This window comes from Phyllostomus hastatus, unplaced genomic scaffold, assembly GCF_019186645.2.
Source record: "Phyllostomus hastatus isolate PE091 unplaced genomic scaffold, TTU_PhHast_1.1 phas_contig_29, whole genome shotgun sequence".
Classification (NCBI taxonomy): Eukaryota; Metazoa; Chordata; class Mammalia; order Chiroptera; family Phyllostomidae; genus Phyllostomus; species Phyllostomus hastatus.
Window position 1 is genome coordinate 42,097,370 of NW_025333835.1, and position 15,032 is coordinate 42,112,401.

Consider the following 15,032-nt stretch of genomic DNA (forward strand, 5'->3'; position numbering starts at 1 on the left):
AGTATTCTAATAATAAATATGCTTAGCTGATACAAGTTCTCCTTGATAGGCAGAACACCAATTATTCATTAAATATTATTGAGAGGTTTATTTATTTTAAAGTCAACAGTTATGGTTGTAGATTCTAAGGATTCAGTGTTAAATGAGGTAGACTTAATACCCTCAAATTATTGCGAGATAAAATACAGGACTCAGTGGAATTTCAGATAATGCATAATTTTTTAGTATGTATACCAACTATTACATAGAACATACTTATAGTAATGTTACCAAATTTAACAGGGCATCCTGTATTTTAATTTGCTGAATCTGGCAATTCTAAGCCCTTACTGAATTTACAACCTAACCTCCTGAGGGCAGAGATTAGGAAATAAAATTAGCGCTCAGTGGACATACTGTATGGCCAGGGAAGCCCAAAAATGGAAGGCCCTGGAGCTACGTGTGTGGAGGGAGCCGGTCTGCCAACCAGGAACACCCACCCCTAATTAAGAGCAAGAAATAAACTTGTCATATTTCAACCATGTGTGTCGGATGCGTTTGTATCACAGTCTCTTTGTTATTCCAGCTTAGCCTAACTCAGTGTGTCTGTCCACGGGCCCACATCCACTCCAGAATCAAAAGTTGTCATGCACTACACCAACAACTAATTTAAAAAATAGTAAATAAAGGCAACACAGAGGCAGGCCATACCCTAAACATGCTTGTACTGTAGCCATCATGCTAACCTGGCTTTAAACATGAGCAGCATGAGGGACATGATCACTCTAAGAAAACCACATGATTTTATGTTTTCCCCCAAGTGAATAACAGTGTATGTTATTTCTGGCTATTAAAACATTTTCCGTATTTTTTCTTTTAAACTTATTGAACATAAGTTATTGAATATAAAGATGAAGTGTTGAAGGCTCTGAGAATTATAAATAAGACACGATTTCTGACTTCAGAAAGTGTAGGGCCTAGTAGAGAAACTACGGGTACATGATAATAGCCAACATATAAGTGCCAAAAGGTAAGTACAAATCGTTATGTAACTGAAGTGAGAAACTCAGGCTGGAGAAGGGGAGAATAAATCAACTGGATAAAGAAGCATTTTCTTTCAAAGCTTTGTAATTTCCTAACTTTAAATATATTTAAAATATTTGTTTAAGATTTTTCAAAACTGCAAGAATAACAAAAACAAAAATCAATTTCTCTACCCAGATAGCTACCGATAAACGTTTATATTAAATAAAATTAGGGTCATTTAATATATTCTTTCCTATCCTGCCTCTTTTCCACTATTAATGTTACCATTTTTCGTTAAATATTTCTTTGAATAAGACTTTTAGTAAATGCATGATATTCCATCTTATGGATATATCGTCATTTATTCTCTTATTACTGGGTTTTTTAAAATTCCCAGATGTTTTACTTTTGTGAATAATGATGCATGGAACAGCCCTCTAAGTAAATCTTTGCATTAATTCAGAAACTATCGTTTGGACACTAGTTACTGCTCTGAGTGTCATAGATGCATCAGTGACCAAAAAGTCCCAGATCCCGGCCCTAACGGGGAGGAGCAGAAAGAGAGATTAACAATGGAAGTGACGTATTATGTCAGATGGTGACAAGTGCTCTGGACAAAAATAAAGCGGAAAGAGGAATAAGAAGTGGTGGGGCCAGGTGTTTTCCTACTAAACCCATACTATAGAAATAACCAAAACACGGAGTGGCACTTGATAAATGCCAAAAACAGAGGTTCAGAAAACTGGAGAACTTTTACATAAGAGGGCAAGACAAGAAAGAGAAACCAAGATAATCAGAAGAGAAGAAGGTGGACAACCAAGGAACTCAACTTGCCAAAGCAGTTTCAGAACGGAGAATTTTTTTTTTTTAAATTACTGAAACATCAGAGTGAAACCTAAACAAAAGACATTCGATGAGAAAGCCTGGTTGACTTTCATAAGGGTCTGGTTACTGGAACATAGAGACAAAAGAAACCATGTTAATTAGATCACCAGGGATTTTAGGAAATAACTGAAGGTGTAGACTATAAATTTTCCTTTCCGCACTAAAAAAGAGAATGGGTTGGTATTCCAAAGGGCCAAAGAGGACCTTTATTGTAAGGGAAAGGAAAAACCTAAACATGTTTTTAGGTAGAGAAAGAGCAGGGGGAACTTAAAGGCCTTGGAGAGGTGTGTCTGGTAGGTCTCAGGGGCGGGCGGGGTCAGGGTAGAGGTCACAGGTGGGGAGTTGGCGGGGGAGGGGGAAGTAGGTGGAAGTTACACTCACCGCCTCCCAAGGCCAAACTGGAATAACAGCTAGAACATAAAGCAATGCCCTGGCTCAGGGCTCAGTGGATTGAGCGCTGGCCTGTGATCCGAAGGGTCGCTGGTTTGGTTCCCGGTCAGGGTACATACCTGGGTTGTGGGCCAGCTCCCAGGTTGGGCCGTGTGGGCAACTCATTGAAGTTTCTCTTGCACATGGGTGTTTCTCTCCCCCTTGTCGTCCTTCCCCTCTCTCTAAAACTAAATAAATAAAATCTTTAAAATAGAGAACAATCAACCCGAATAACCAGCTGGACAGAAGTCTTAGAACCAAGGATTTAGAGAAGAAGCCACATGAAGACAGGCAGGAAGGGCGGAGCTGCAGAAAGGGCTGGCCCCGCCCCCACAGGCAAGCAGCCGAGATTCTGCAGGGACACTCAGCATCCAAGTTTCCACCTGAGGAGTGTGTGGGGGGGAGGGGGGCGGGGGCCCAGCTCCTTTCAAGGCTCCCCAGCCCAGAGCACCAGCGGCAGGAAGAGGTGCCCACATAACATCTGGCTGTGAAAATCAGCAAGGATTCCGTCTGCCTGGGAGAGACAAGAGCCTGCTAGAGATGCAGGCGCCCTCATAAAGGGTCAGTGCACAAAGCCTCATTTGCAGCCATTCTCCCTGGGCTCCCCCAGAGGGAGGGCAGGGCTGCCCAGTCACAGGAGGTGAGGCTAGGGTTTGTGGCTCTTGGGCATGGCTGGAGGGACAACCACCAAACCCCTGTGCTGAGTCCCTCTCCCACAGAGCAGACCCCCATCTTTCTTGGGTGGAGCACTCCCCTCCTTAGAACATCAGCCTGAGGGGTGCAGTAGCCCCACCCTTCGGAACTCACACCCGGCTGAGAAGTCCCCTGCCTCTGCCAAGGATTAGAGGTGTAGAGAGACTGCGGGTGGGGCGGGGGCGGGGGGGGGGCGTCCATCAGGGACTGAGTTGTGTGGCTTCAGGGCAGGGGCCATTTCCCCCAAACTTCCCTGAGAACCTGGCCTGTGCCTCTCCCCTCCACCCTCCCCTCCACCAGAGATCTGCTAGCCCCACCCTCGGGGCTTCTGGGGGTGGGGGGATGCCACCTTCCCAACTCCTAGTGGTCCAGCTCTGCCCTGCCAAGCAGGCACCCCAGGAGTTCTGGGCATAATCCAGGAGAGACAGTTGTGTGGCCCTGCAGCAAGGGCCACTCCCCCCAATTTCACCCAAGCCACCGCAGCGTGGCAGTTTCACCAGCCCCACCCTCCCAACACCTGGCGTCCCTGCCCTTCCGAACTGGGACCCTCAGCAGAGTCTGGAGCAGGCTGACCTGAGTGGTTCTAGGACGGGGGCCATTTTTCCCTCACATGCCCAGTGGACGCAGAGCCTTCCCTTCACATGGCCACATTTTGGTCTGTGCCTCATAAACCACGCTGGCCTCAACCTGATGACTTTCCGAGGCCCTTTCCCACCACAAAGGTCTGCAGGCACCCGGCAGGTGGCAGCTGGACTCGGTGTACCCTGGGGCTCTTGCTGAGTGGCCCCAGACCCAGCACTGGCACCAAGTTTGAACCTCTATCAATCTGGTGAACGCTGCTCGCCCTGTCTGCTGACTCACTAAGGACCCACCTCGTACAACTTGAGCGCCACCATAGGCTTTCTCAGTGACGGAGCTTAACAACCAGGCAGAAGGCGAAGGCAGGCGGGGGTGGATCTCAGGGTGACTCGGGCCTCTGCTAACCTGTTTCAGAGTCACCGCTGGTGGAGGCCGGCCTTGGTGCACGGCTCGGTCCTTCCCATGTACACCCAGGCCCAGCAGAGGCGGCCACAAACCGTGGATCGCATTTCAGCCCCACACAGGTTGCTCGGGGCCAGCCACAGACAGTGTCTACCATTGACCGGCACCAGAGTTCCTCCCGAGAGTCCCCACAACCAGCGGCCAGCTTCAGACAGCATCGGAACAGGATCCAGGTCGCTCCACAAGCGGTGCATCCAAAGGGCGGTCCTGCAGGCACGAGGCCCTGCTGAGGTGAATTCCGCTTCACGTGCTCAGCACCTGCACGACAACTGGTGCATTGTGATTAGGGGTGGTCCTCGGAGCCAGGCTGAGGGTGGACCCCACACATGAACAAGCCATTAGCAGTCAAGACTCAATGATAACAAGAAGGTTTCCATAACCCAATGAGGGAAATTTCTGGTGCACCCAGCTCAGGTGATCAAGGAGACTGCGCCACTGGGTCCCACAGGACACCTGCTCCATGAGGCCACCCTACCAAGACTGGGAGGCATGGCAAATCTACCTGATACCTAGAAACAAACACACAGAGACAGCCAACATGGGGAGACAACGAAGCATGCCTCACATGAAAGAACAGGAGAAATCTCCAGAAACAGAGCTAAGTGAGATAGAACCAGTTTACTAGACAGAGAATGTAATAAAAAAAATGGCTATAAGGATGCTCAAGGAACTTAGGGAGAACTCCAGCAGCATGAGAAAGAACACAGAACCCATAAAGAAAAGAGCCCGACAGAAATGAAGAACACAATATCCGAAATGAATACACTAGAAGGAATAAACAGTAGATTGAATGAAGCAGAGGATCAAATCGGCAGTTTGGAAGACAAGGTAGCAGAAAACACCTGATCAGGGCAGCAAAAAGAAGAAAGAATTTTTTTAAATGAGGCTATTTTAAGGAACCTTCAGGGCAATGTGCAGCTTGACATCATCTGCACCATGAGGTGCCGGAAGGAGGAGAGAGACGGCAAGGAATGGAGAGCCGATCTGAAGAAAGAATGACTGAACACTTCCTTAACCTGGTGACGGAGAAACGCATAAGCCCAGGAAGCACAGACAGTCAGTCCCAAGCAAGATCAACCCAGAGAAGCCCACACCAAGACACTTTATAATTGAAATGACAAAGGTTAAAGACAGAGAGCGAATCTTAAAAGCAGCAAGACAAACAGTTAGTACTACCTGTTTGTCTTGCAGGTATCAACTACCTGCAAGGGAGCTGATTTCTCAACAGAAATATTTCAGGCCAGAAAGAATTGGCATGAAATATTCTTAGTAATGAACAGCAAGGACTTACAACCAACATTACTTTACCCAGCAAGACGAAGAAGGAAAAGAACACAGTGAAAAGAATAAAATGGCAATAAATATGTACCTATCAGTAATCACTTTAAATATAAATGGTTTAAGTGCTCCAATCGAAAGACATGGAATAGCTGAATGGATAAGAAAACAAGACCCATCTATATGCTGTCTACAAGAGACCCACCTCAAAAGATGCACACAGATTAAAAGTAAATGAGTAGAAAAAGATATTTCATGCAAATGGAAAGGAAAAATCAAAAGCTATAACAAGAGACACAGAAGAACACTTCATAATGATACAGGGATCAATCCAACAAGAGAATAAAACCCCTGTACAGATTCATGCACCCAGCATAGGAGCACCGAAATACATAAAGCAAATCTTTTTTTTCTTTTTTTAATTCATTATGTAAAGCATATCTTGATGGCCATGAAGGGAGAGATTGGCAGCAATACAGTCATAGTGGGGACCTTTAGCATCCCATAGACATCAGTGTATAGGTCTTCCAGACAGAAGATTAACAAGGAAGCAGTGAACTTAAATGACACATGAGATCAGATGGTTTAAAAATATCTTCAGAGCATGCATCCCAAAGCACAGGAATATACATTCTTTTCAGGTGCACATGGAATACTTTCTAGGATAGACCACATGTGAGGACACAAAACAAGTCTCAGGAAATCTAAGAAGATGGAAATCATATCGAACATCTTGTCTTACCACAATGATATGAAACTGGAAATCAATCACAAGAAAAAAACCTGAAAAACACACAAAGACATGGGCATTAAATCATATGTACAGTGAATGGGTTAACAAGGAGCTCAAGGAAGAAATCAAAGGACACTTTGATACAAATGAAAAGGAGAACACAACCACCCAGAACCTATGGGATGCAGCACAGGCAGTCCTGAGAGGGAAATTCATAGCACTGCAGGCCTACCTCAGGAAATTTAAAAATCTCAAGTAAGTAATTTAACTTTACACTTAAAGGAACTACAAAAAGAACAACAAAGCCCAAAGTGAGTAGAAAAAAAAGGAAATAATAAAAATAAGAGCAGAAATAAATGAAATAGAGTCCAGAAAACAATACAAAATAATAAAATAATAATAATAATAAATAACAAAATAATAATAAAATCAAGAACTGGTTCTTTGAAAACATAAACAAGATGGACAAATCTTTAACCACACTCATCAAAAAGAGACAGAGAGAGCGAGAGAATTCAAATAAATATAATCAGGAATGAAATAAGAAAGAACAGCTAACAGCACAGAAATATAAAGGATAGTACAAAAATGTTATGAACAACTATATGTCAACGAACCATACAATCTGGATGAAATGGATAAATTTCTAGAAACGTAGAATCTCCAAAACTGAATCAGCAACAATCAAATCAAAACCACAATGAGATATCTATCACCTCACAGCTGTCAGAATGGCTGTCATCAATAAGTCAACAAACAGCAAGTGTTGGCAGGGATATCGAGAAAAGGGAACCCTTGTTCATTATTGGTGGGAATTTAGATTGGTACGGCCACTGTGGAAAACAGTAAGGAATTTCCTCAAAAAATTAAAAATGTCCTCATAACCCATTGATTCCACTGCTGGGAATATATCTGAAGAACCAAAAACACCAATCTGAAAGAATACATGCACCCTATGTTCACTGCAGTGTTATTTCCAATAGCCAGGGTCTGGAAGCAGCCCAAGTGCCCATCAGAAGATGAATAGATTAAAAAAAAAAGCTGTGCTATATTTATACAATGGACTACACAGCCATAAACAAAGAAGGAAATCTTACCTTTTTTGACAGCATGGATGGACCTGGAGAGCATTATGCTAAGTGAAATAAACCAGTCAGAGAAAGACAAGTACCATATGATTTCACTCATATGTGCAATATAGTGAACAAAATAAAGAAAAAAATAGAAACAGACTCATAAATACAGAGAGCAGCCTGACAGTTGCCAAAGGGGAGGAGGGGTTGGTGGGCTGAGTGAAAAAGAATGGATTAAGGGGAAAAAGAACAACAACCTCATAGAGACAGACAACTAGACGGTGATTCCCAGCAGGAAATGGTGGAGGGAGGGGTGGGGGTTGGAGGATGTGGAAGAGGGAAAGGGGGGGTAAACGGAGACAGAAGGAGACTTGACTTTGGGTGGTGGGCACACAGTACAATATACAGGCGTTATAGAACAGTACACTTGAAACCTATATGATTTTATTAACCACTGTTGCCCCAATAAATTCAATAAAATTTTTTAGAACATCAAAGACGTTTAACAATATGTTCATGAGACTGCAGTCTGTTTTTACTGTCTTATGTTGTTTAATATTTTTTCAATTTCCTGTAATGAGCAAGCAAATTTTAAAATGTTAACTACAATTAGTATCTTACTTCATTTCATTGAGTTATAATATTAACCTTAAATATTTTCTTTTGGTTACTTTTTTAATAAAAAAAGAGAATTGAAAACTAAGCCTTTTGGGGCTGACACTCTTTTGGATAACAGACATCGAAAGTGTCCATTTTTCTTTTATTACAGTCACATGCAAAGGTGTGTCTTTCTTGCTTTAACTGAACGCAGCGTAGCCTGGTGGTGAGCACATGGGCTCACGGCTGCCCCCGCGAGTGTATAGACTCAGCTTTGCCTCCTTCAGCCCCCGACTGTAGGCGGCTGACTTACCCACTCTGACCTTCGGTGTGTTCCGAATCAGGGGTGATTACAGTCTTCGCAACAAAAATTACTTATATTTTTATGAATGAAGAATATATTACTTAAATAGTTTTTAAGTAATATTTTAAGTAACAAAAATAGATTACTTAAAAAATGTAGGTACATTTTGTTATTGTTAGTGCTATGATATACGATCAAATTGCTTTTGCTCTTTTAAAAAAACGAGCATAGTTGGGAACATTGAGGGTGGAAAAGAAGGGGCAGTGACTTCTCTGGGACCAGAGATACTGACCAGAATGTGAGCAGTGCCCAGCACAACAGTGCCCAGTGTGACGGTTAATTTTACGTTTTAACTCGATGGGCCTAGGGTGCCCAGGTATTTGGTCCAACCTGGGTGTGTCTGGGAGCCTCTTTTGGGGTGAGATTAACATGTGAATGGGTAGACTGAGTAAAGTGCTTTAGGCGGCCCTCCCCAACAGGGTGGGCATTTGGGTGGGCCTCCTGCAATCAAAGACTTAAATGGAACAGAGACATTCTTAGGGTAACCTCTCAGGAGTAAGAAGGAACTCCTCCTGTCCGAGGCCTTGAACTAGGTCTTTTCCTATGAGACCAAAACTGTGGCTCCTCTTGGGTCTCAACCCTTCCAGCTCTCCACACTGGAACGACCCCATCTGCTCTCCTGAGTCTCCAGTTCGTCCACTGCAGATCTTGGGACTCTCAGCCTCCGTAACCGTGTGAGCCAATTGTCTCTCCCTCTCTCTCTCCCTCTCACTCACTCATTGTTCCCCTCCCTCCGTCCATGTATGTGTGTTGTTTCTACCAGTTCTGTTTTTCTAAAGAATCCTACTGAATACAGCAGTACATAGTAAATACTTAAATGTATGTTGAATGACAGCACCAATTACAGAGACATTTTGGAGGTGGAGAGGATGGATACTGAGGTAGCCATGGGAAATGGGTGGTTGCCCAAACTGCCCTGTGAGACTAGGAGCTAAGCCACCTGCTCTAGTAAAACCCTTTCAGTGGCTAATAAAGGGGAGTATGGACCAGCAAGCAGGTCACCCTGGCTCTTACCGGCAAAGATCCTGGCGGGCAGTGGTCAACCCCAAGGAGAGTCAATAGCATTCTGCTAACTACTTGGAGCTCTGAGTAAGGAATATGATAGGTAGCAAGTAACATCAAGAAATGGGAGGAAAACAAACACGGTACTGCCTACCTATGCCAGGCACTCCGCCAGAGCTTCCTGTGATCTCTGAATCTTCTCACAAACCTGCAAGCTAAAGGCTCCGGTCCCCGAGAAGACGTAGAAACAGGGGTACCTGGCATGGACACCAGGCAGGGACTCAGCCACAGAAGAAAAGGACAGGGGGACAAAAACAACAGGGAGACAATTACCACAATATAAGGGGGGAAGTGGTTCATAAGAACATGATAGGAAGGATAAAAGGGTGAGAGCTTCTAAGAGGTTAGTGAGAAGATCGTTTTAATATCCAATTCACTAGTCTCCAAAGACTCATGTTCTGAAACAGCAAATAAAATAGCTTAACATCCGATTATGCAGTATCTATTATTGATAATGGGTGCATAGGAACTCTCGTGACTTACACTTGTTTCGCTGGTTTAATGGATGTTTCTTGTTCTCCCTTTGAAACATTCCCACAGCATGGTATGTACTCAAAACTGGTAAAATTCTCTTTAATTGTGAATGCTCTCACGACGAGTTCCTTGCTTGTAAATCAGTTGTGTTTTTCCCCCAAGACCTTTTATACCCCTGGAACTTGTTATTGTAATTTTTTAATTAATTAGATGTTACGTAAAACAATGGAATGTGAAACAAAAATCCCTAAAGAACTTGCTGTCAAATTGGGTGAATCAGGAAAACTGCAAAAGCCTGCAAAAAATGAAAATCCATAAGTGTTTTCCATGTCAAAAGATCGACAAATAATATACACTTGTAGTTCAAGTTAAAATAAAACGTTGAAGGCATGTAGCATCATTTTTTAAATTTCTTTGCTTCGGTTTACTTCTTCCATCCACCAACCACCTACCAGTGTTGGGTACGGAAGCTTTCACTATATACTCTGCCCTATACACGTAGAGTACTTTTCCCTCTTCTTTCTACGAAAAGGCACAAGCTGTCTAGAAAAGTAGAAAAGCAAACTTCAAGACCGGAGTTCGCGATCTTTTAGTACCCCATGCAGCACGTTTGCATGGACCTCGGTACAGAGTGTGTATAATACCACGTGTCTGTCTGCACTGTTCCTCCAAACCTCAGGGCCAGGGGGACTCCTTTGTATTTGATTCTACATTGTGTACACTTACGGCTCGCTTGTATTCATAAGATTACCAGGAATAATGCATTTTGGGGGCAGGTTGTCTTTTCACGCTGGGCCAATATGCACAGCATTTTAATAGTTCTCTCCGCACGGAATCTTAGAAATATCCGAGTGCAGTTAGTTCTCTTGTGTTAACAATAAGGAAACGGAGGACTAGGGTTGAAGGCACTTGCTCCAGGCGCAAATTTACGGAAATAAAGTTAAAGGAAATGTTTAAGTAGGCTCTAACATTGTCACACTTCCAATCCAAGGTTCTCAAAGCACTTTTAAATCAGATCTAATGACCCTGAAACCTATCTCTACAATCGTTGTCCCATTTTCTCCCAGCGGGCTGCCTCCTCTCAGACACTGCCGGGAAGGTCAACATTTTCTCTGCAGGCGGGCCACTGGGAGTTGCGTCCGTCCCGAATGGGAAACCTGAAAAACAGGAGTTATTTTGATCACGTGTGTCAGCGATCAGCAGTCCAGGCAGGCTGTATTGGTCCATGCTAAGTTTTATAACGTCATTAAAAAGTTGAGGCTTTCTCTGTGTTCTTGTTCAGCCAACCTTAATGGGTTCTTGTCAACTGGAAATTAGCTGTTTTACCTCAAGTGTTGTAGGTTTGCTTTGGTAGAAGTAATGGGAAGGAGAGAAGGAAGCACATCTGCTGAGCTGGCCTGCCTTAAAAACGAGATTTTCTGGAACCATGCCTGGCAGCCTCCCCTGGCGTCTGATTGGCCAGCTATGTGACATGGCCACTCTTAGCTGTCTAGCGGCTGTGCTGTGTGTTGGAAGAACGTGTGTGTGGTGCCTAGCGTGTGCTTGCTGCCTAGTAAATGCTAAACAACTGCTCTGATTTTGTTAGGAAAAAAAGCGAAACTAGTGGTGATCTCCAAATTTCATCCACAGAAATTAAGAAGTGTTTTCATACATGTAAAAACTCCAACATGGTAACAACATCATTTTTAGTAGGAAAACAAAGTTTTACTAAACTTCCATTTGGCATTAAAATATCGGTATAGCAACTTTTAAAAAGTTATCTGGTGAACCAGATTATCATTTTAGACACTAGTCCATAGCTGATGATTGTGCACTGTCATCTCAAAAGTTTTTTTTTTTTAAAGATTTTATTTATTTATTTTCAGAGAGGGAAGGGAGGGAGAAAGAGAGAGAGAGAAACATCAATGTGCAGTTGCTGGGGGCTGTGGCCTGCAACCCAGGCATGTGCCCTGGCTGGGAATCGAACCTGGGACGCTTTGGTTCGCAGCCCGCGCTCAATCCACTGAGCTATGCCAGCCAGGGCAAAAAAGTTTTAAATACAAATGACCTTTTTCTCTATGTTTTATGAGCTGGAAAATATTTGTTTATTGTATTTGATTATCATTAAGATATACTTAGCATAACTAAAGCTTGTTCAAATCGTTGACATGTTGAAAAAAACATTTGCTGAACCATTAAAATATTATCATAAATATTTATCTGTATTATTCATATATAGTTAAGTAAAGACCTTGACCTTCAAAAGATGTATCTGTGGGATCACTGGGTTTCTGATTCAGTTGCAAGCATTTCTACTTGCTTGTAGACATTATTGCTAGAATGGCAGTAACAGAAGTTTTATATAAGGTACCTGATTTTGTGAAGCTACAAGAAGAAAAAAGACATATGTATTTCACAGGAAAGTTAACCATTTTTTACATACAAAAAATGAAGAATATCATTTCAGGACTTCATAGGTATAAAAATACCTAAAGGCAGCATCTGCCCCAGACATGTGATACATTGTATACCTCGTCAATCCTACGATAACAACAAGTATGAACACTAGGGATGCGAGTGCATGAACTAAAAGGGAATCATCATGCTTAGTGCTTTACAAATACTCACAGCTCTAAACCTGCATGACCACTCCGAGAAGTCATTCCTCCAGCAGAGGCGAGTCACAGGGCGAGGAGACATCGGAGGAGCCAAGAGTCCCAACAGGAACTGCAGAGATGGGATTCCAAAGCGGATCGGAGGGGCCTCCGGTCCGGACTGATCCTCTGCCCCGTGCCCTGAACGTGTAATTGTCCCATGAACATGGCTTAGCATCTTCGTTTTTCATGTAGCAGTATTGTGACCTTTCGTGTTAGTTGATATATTGTGGTTTTAATTTTCAGATCTGTGCAATGTGATGTTGGTTGAGGTTTGCTTTCCAAAATACAACCAACCCAAGCTAATATAAGCAATGTAATGTGAAGAAATGAACAATGAAGTGAGGAATTTAACCAATTGATAAAGTTTGAACCCAAATTACCCCTTGATTGCGAGATCTGCCTATTTTGTCTATAATTACCAAAATACTTGACTCAATTATCCAGTTAATTATATATATATATATTAAAATTGCAGTTTTTAACTGTTATAGCTCCACCAGGACACCCGTGCATGGTTTTTTTTTCTCTTTTGAACTTTTTCTTGCTTATTTCCCCTTTGCTGAGATTGACCCCATCGTGCATAGTTAAGCCCGTCGAACAGGAAGTCTTTGTCTTTCTTTAAATTATTTCGTTCGGTCCCCCTGCACCTGCCCCAGCTCCCTGCTGCTCCCCCTCAGCTCAGCCTGTGCCGAGCACACGTCTCGCCCTCACCTGCTGCGCCAGTGTCACCGTGGCCACCCCACTGGCCACACTCGCATCGCCAAAGCCTCGGTTGTAAAGAAGAATGCACCGAGGCATGACAATATCAAAACTGAGAAGAGAGTTTTAATAGCTTTTGAAAACAAACAAAATGCCTGTCTCTCTTTAATCCATTGCATCTTTGGCAGTTAAAAAAATGTTTAAGTTCAAGGTGCATTTCACGTTTCTCACCAATGCCTCCAACACGATCCTCTGATACTCCTAAGGAGTGCCACTTTCACTTACTGAAAAATTATGGAAAGTGTGAGTTACTCAGACCCCATAGTTTGCTCCTTTGCACAGATCGGGCTGAGCAAACGCCCCTGGCGGTGAGCCACCAGAAATCCCAGGTGTCCCTCTTCCTTCAAGAACAGGGCCCGGAAAGTGCCGGCCGCGCCCGGGTCCTCTGGGCCACCCCTGACCCGGACTCAAGGAAAGGGTGAAGGCTGAGGGGAAGTGTCTGGCATGGGAGCTGTGTTTTTTAATAAGCACACTTGGTTCATTTTTGTATAAAAGGCTACGTTGACAACTAAACTCTTATTAAAAATTTAGCATAAATAAGCACACCATTACACTTTGTATGCAGAAATACACATCTCTGCCACGGTTCAAGAGTTCTCAAGGTTTCGCTCAATATATGTGTGTGTATATTTATATGTAAATATATACACAGCATTCAGTAGGCTTGCTTCCAAATGGTAATTTCTGACAAAAGACTTCATGAAGTAACTGAACACTGGATCCTTCTGCCATTCTCGCTCCACCTTTGAGAAAAGGCAAAGTCTGCTTAAATTGGGCAATTCCTTGTGATTTTCATGTTTCTGCTCCCCATGGTGGGAATGGTACAAAGGACACCTTCCAACTGCAGAAAGGGCATTACAGGGCTTTTTTCAAAAACACCGACTTTCACAGTCCAGGTCAGAAACTCCCAGGGGAGGAGGATGTGATCCTTTTTAGTTGCGCCTCCATTTTTTAAAGAGCTCCGTTCAACTTTATTGTCCTCCTTGTGAAATGTTCGAAAAATAAGTTCCTTTGGGTTTGTTGTTGTGCAAAGAAAAAAAAAGTCATAAACGCCGTTCCTTCAGCCACAGAGTGCTTTGCTGTCTTTGGACAGGAACTTGGACGGGACTTCTGAAGCTCGCAAGGACAGGATGCTGACGTCCGTGTCCAGGGTGGTCAGCGGCGTCCTGGACGCGCGGCTCTGCCCAGGGTCGCTGGTGGTGCGGGCTGACAGTGGTGGCGTGCGCGGCCAGGGCGATGTGCAGGTCCGAGACGTAGTGGATGGCGTGCTGCGGGGTTTCCATCTTGCTCACCTGGTTTTGGGGGATGCTGGGCAGCAACCAGCTCCCCGAGCTCGGAAGAGCAGCGCTTCGCGTTGCACCGCAGGCTCACCGGCGTCCACCGGGGTTTTGCTCTGGCAGCTGGATGCCCAGGCTGTGGTCCGGAAGGCCGTTTTTCCTAACGCACCTCGCTGGACCGCAGGCTTCCATGCGGAGGACCGCGGGGAAGGAGGGAGAGACTCGGGGTGGGGAGCTGGCTGCCCAGAAGCTCAGCCGCACACCCCCAACCCGCAGAGCTCCCAGCGCTGGGCACCACCTGGGCTCACAGATTTTTAAAATAAAATTAAAAATGTATACTCGTTATGGACAAACTACTTTTTTTAAAGTGCTCTGCCTGATTTTCTCAGGTGTAAAAATATTCCAAAGCAATTTCAATACATCGGATTTCAGGAAACGACTAAAACATATTTTTTGTTGGTGGCTTTCATTTTGTCTGAATCATAATATTTCAACACTTTTGTTACATCAGAGTATGTAGGTTTGTCCTTTTCCAGCTATCAAAGGGAAACTCTTATTTTAAATACATCGTCGTTAAATAGTTCTAATAAATAACAAGAGGCCTAAATTTCAAGGCCGTAGGGTCACCGAAGTATCTCTTTGAAGTATCTCATGTTGTCCAAGCTGTGACAGCGTGTTGCAAAACAGACGTGTAGCAGGCAAAGAGGGCAGGGACACAATCCAACG

The 15,032-nt window shown here is 43.8% G+C and overlaps 1 pseudogene; it reads right to left on the reverse strand.

Moving 5' to 3' along the window:
* Positions 1–14,089: 14,089 nt before the first annotated feature.
* Positions 14,090–14,498, reverse strand: LOC123818915 (annotated as a pseudogene).
* Between the last annotated feature and the right edge of the window lie 534 nt (positions 14,499–15,032).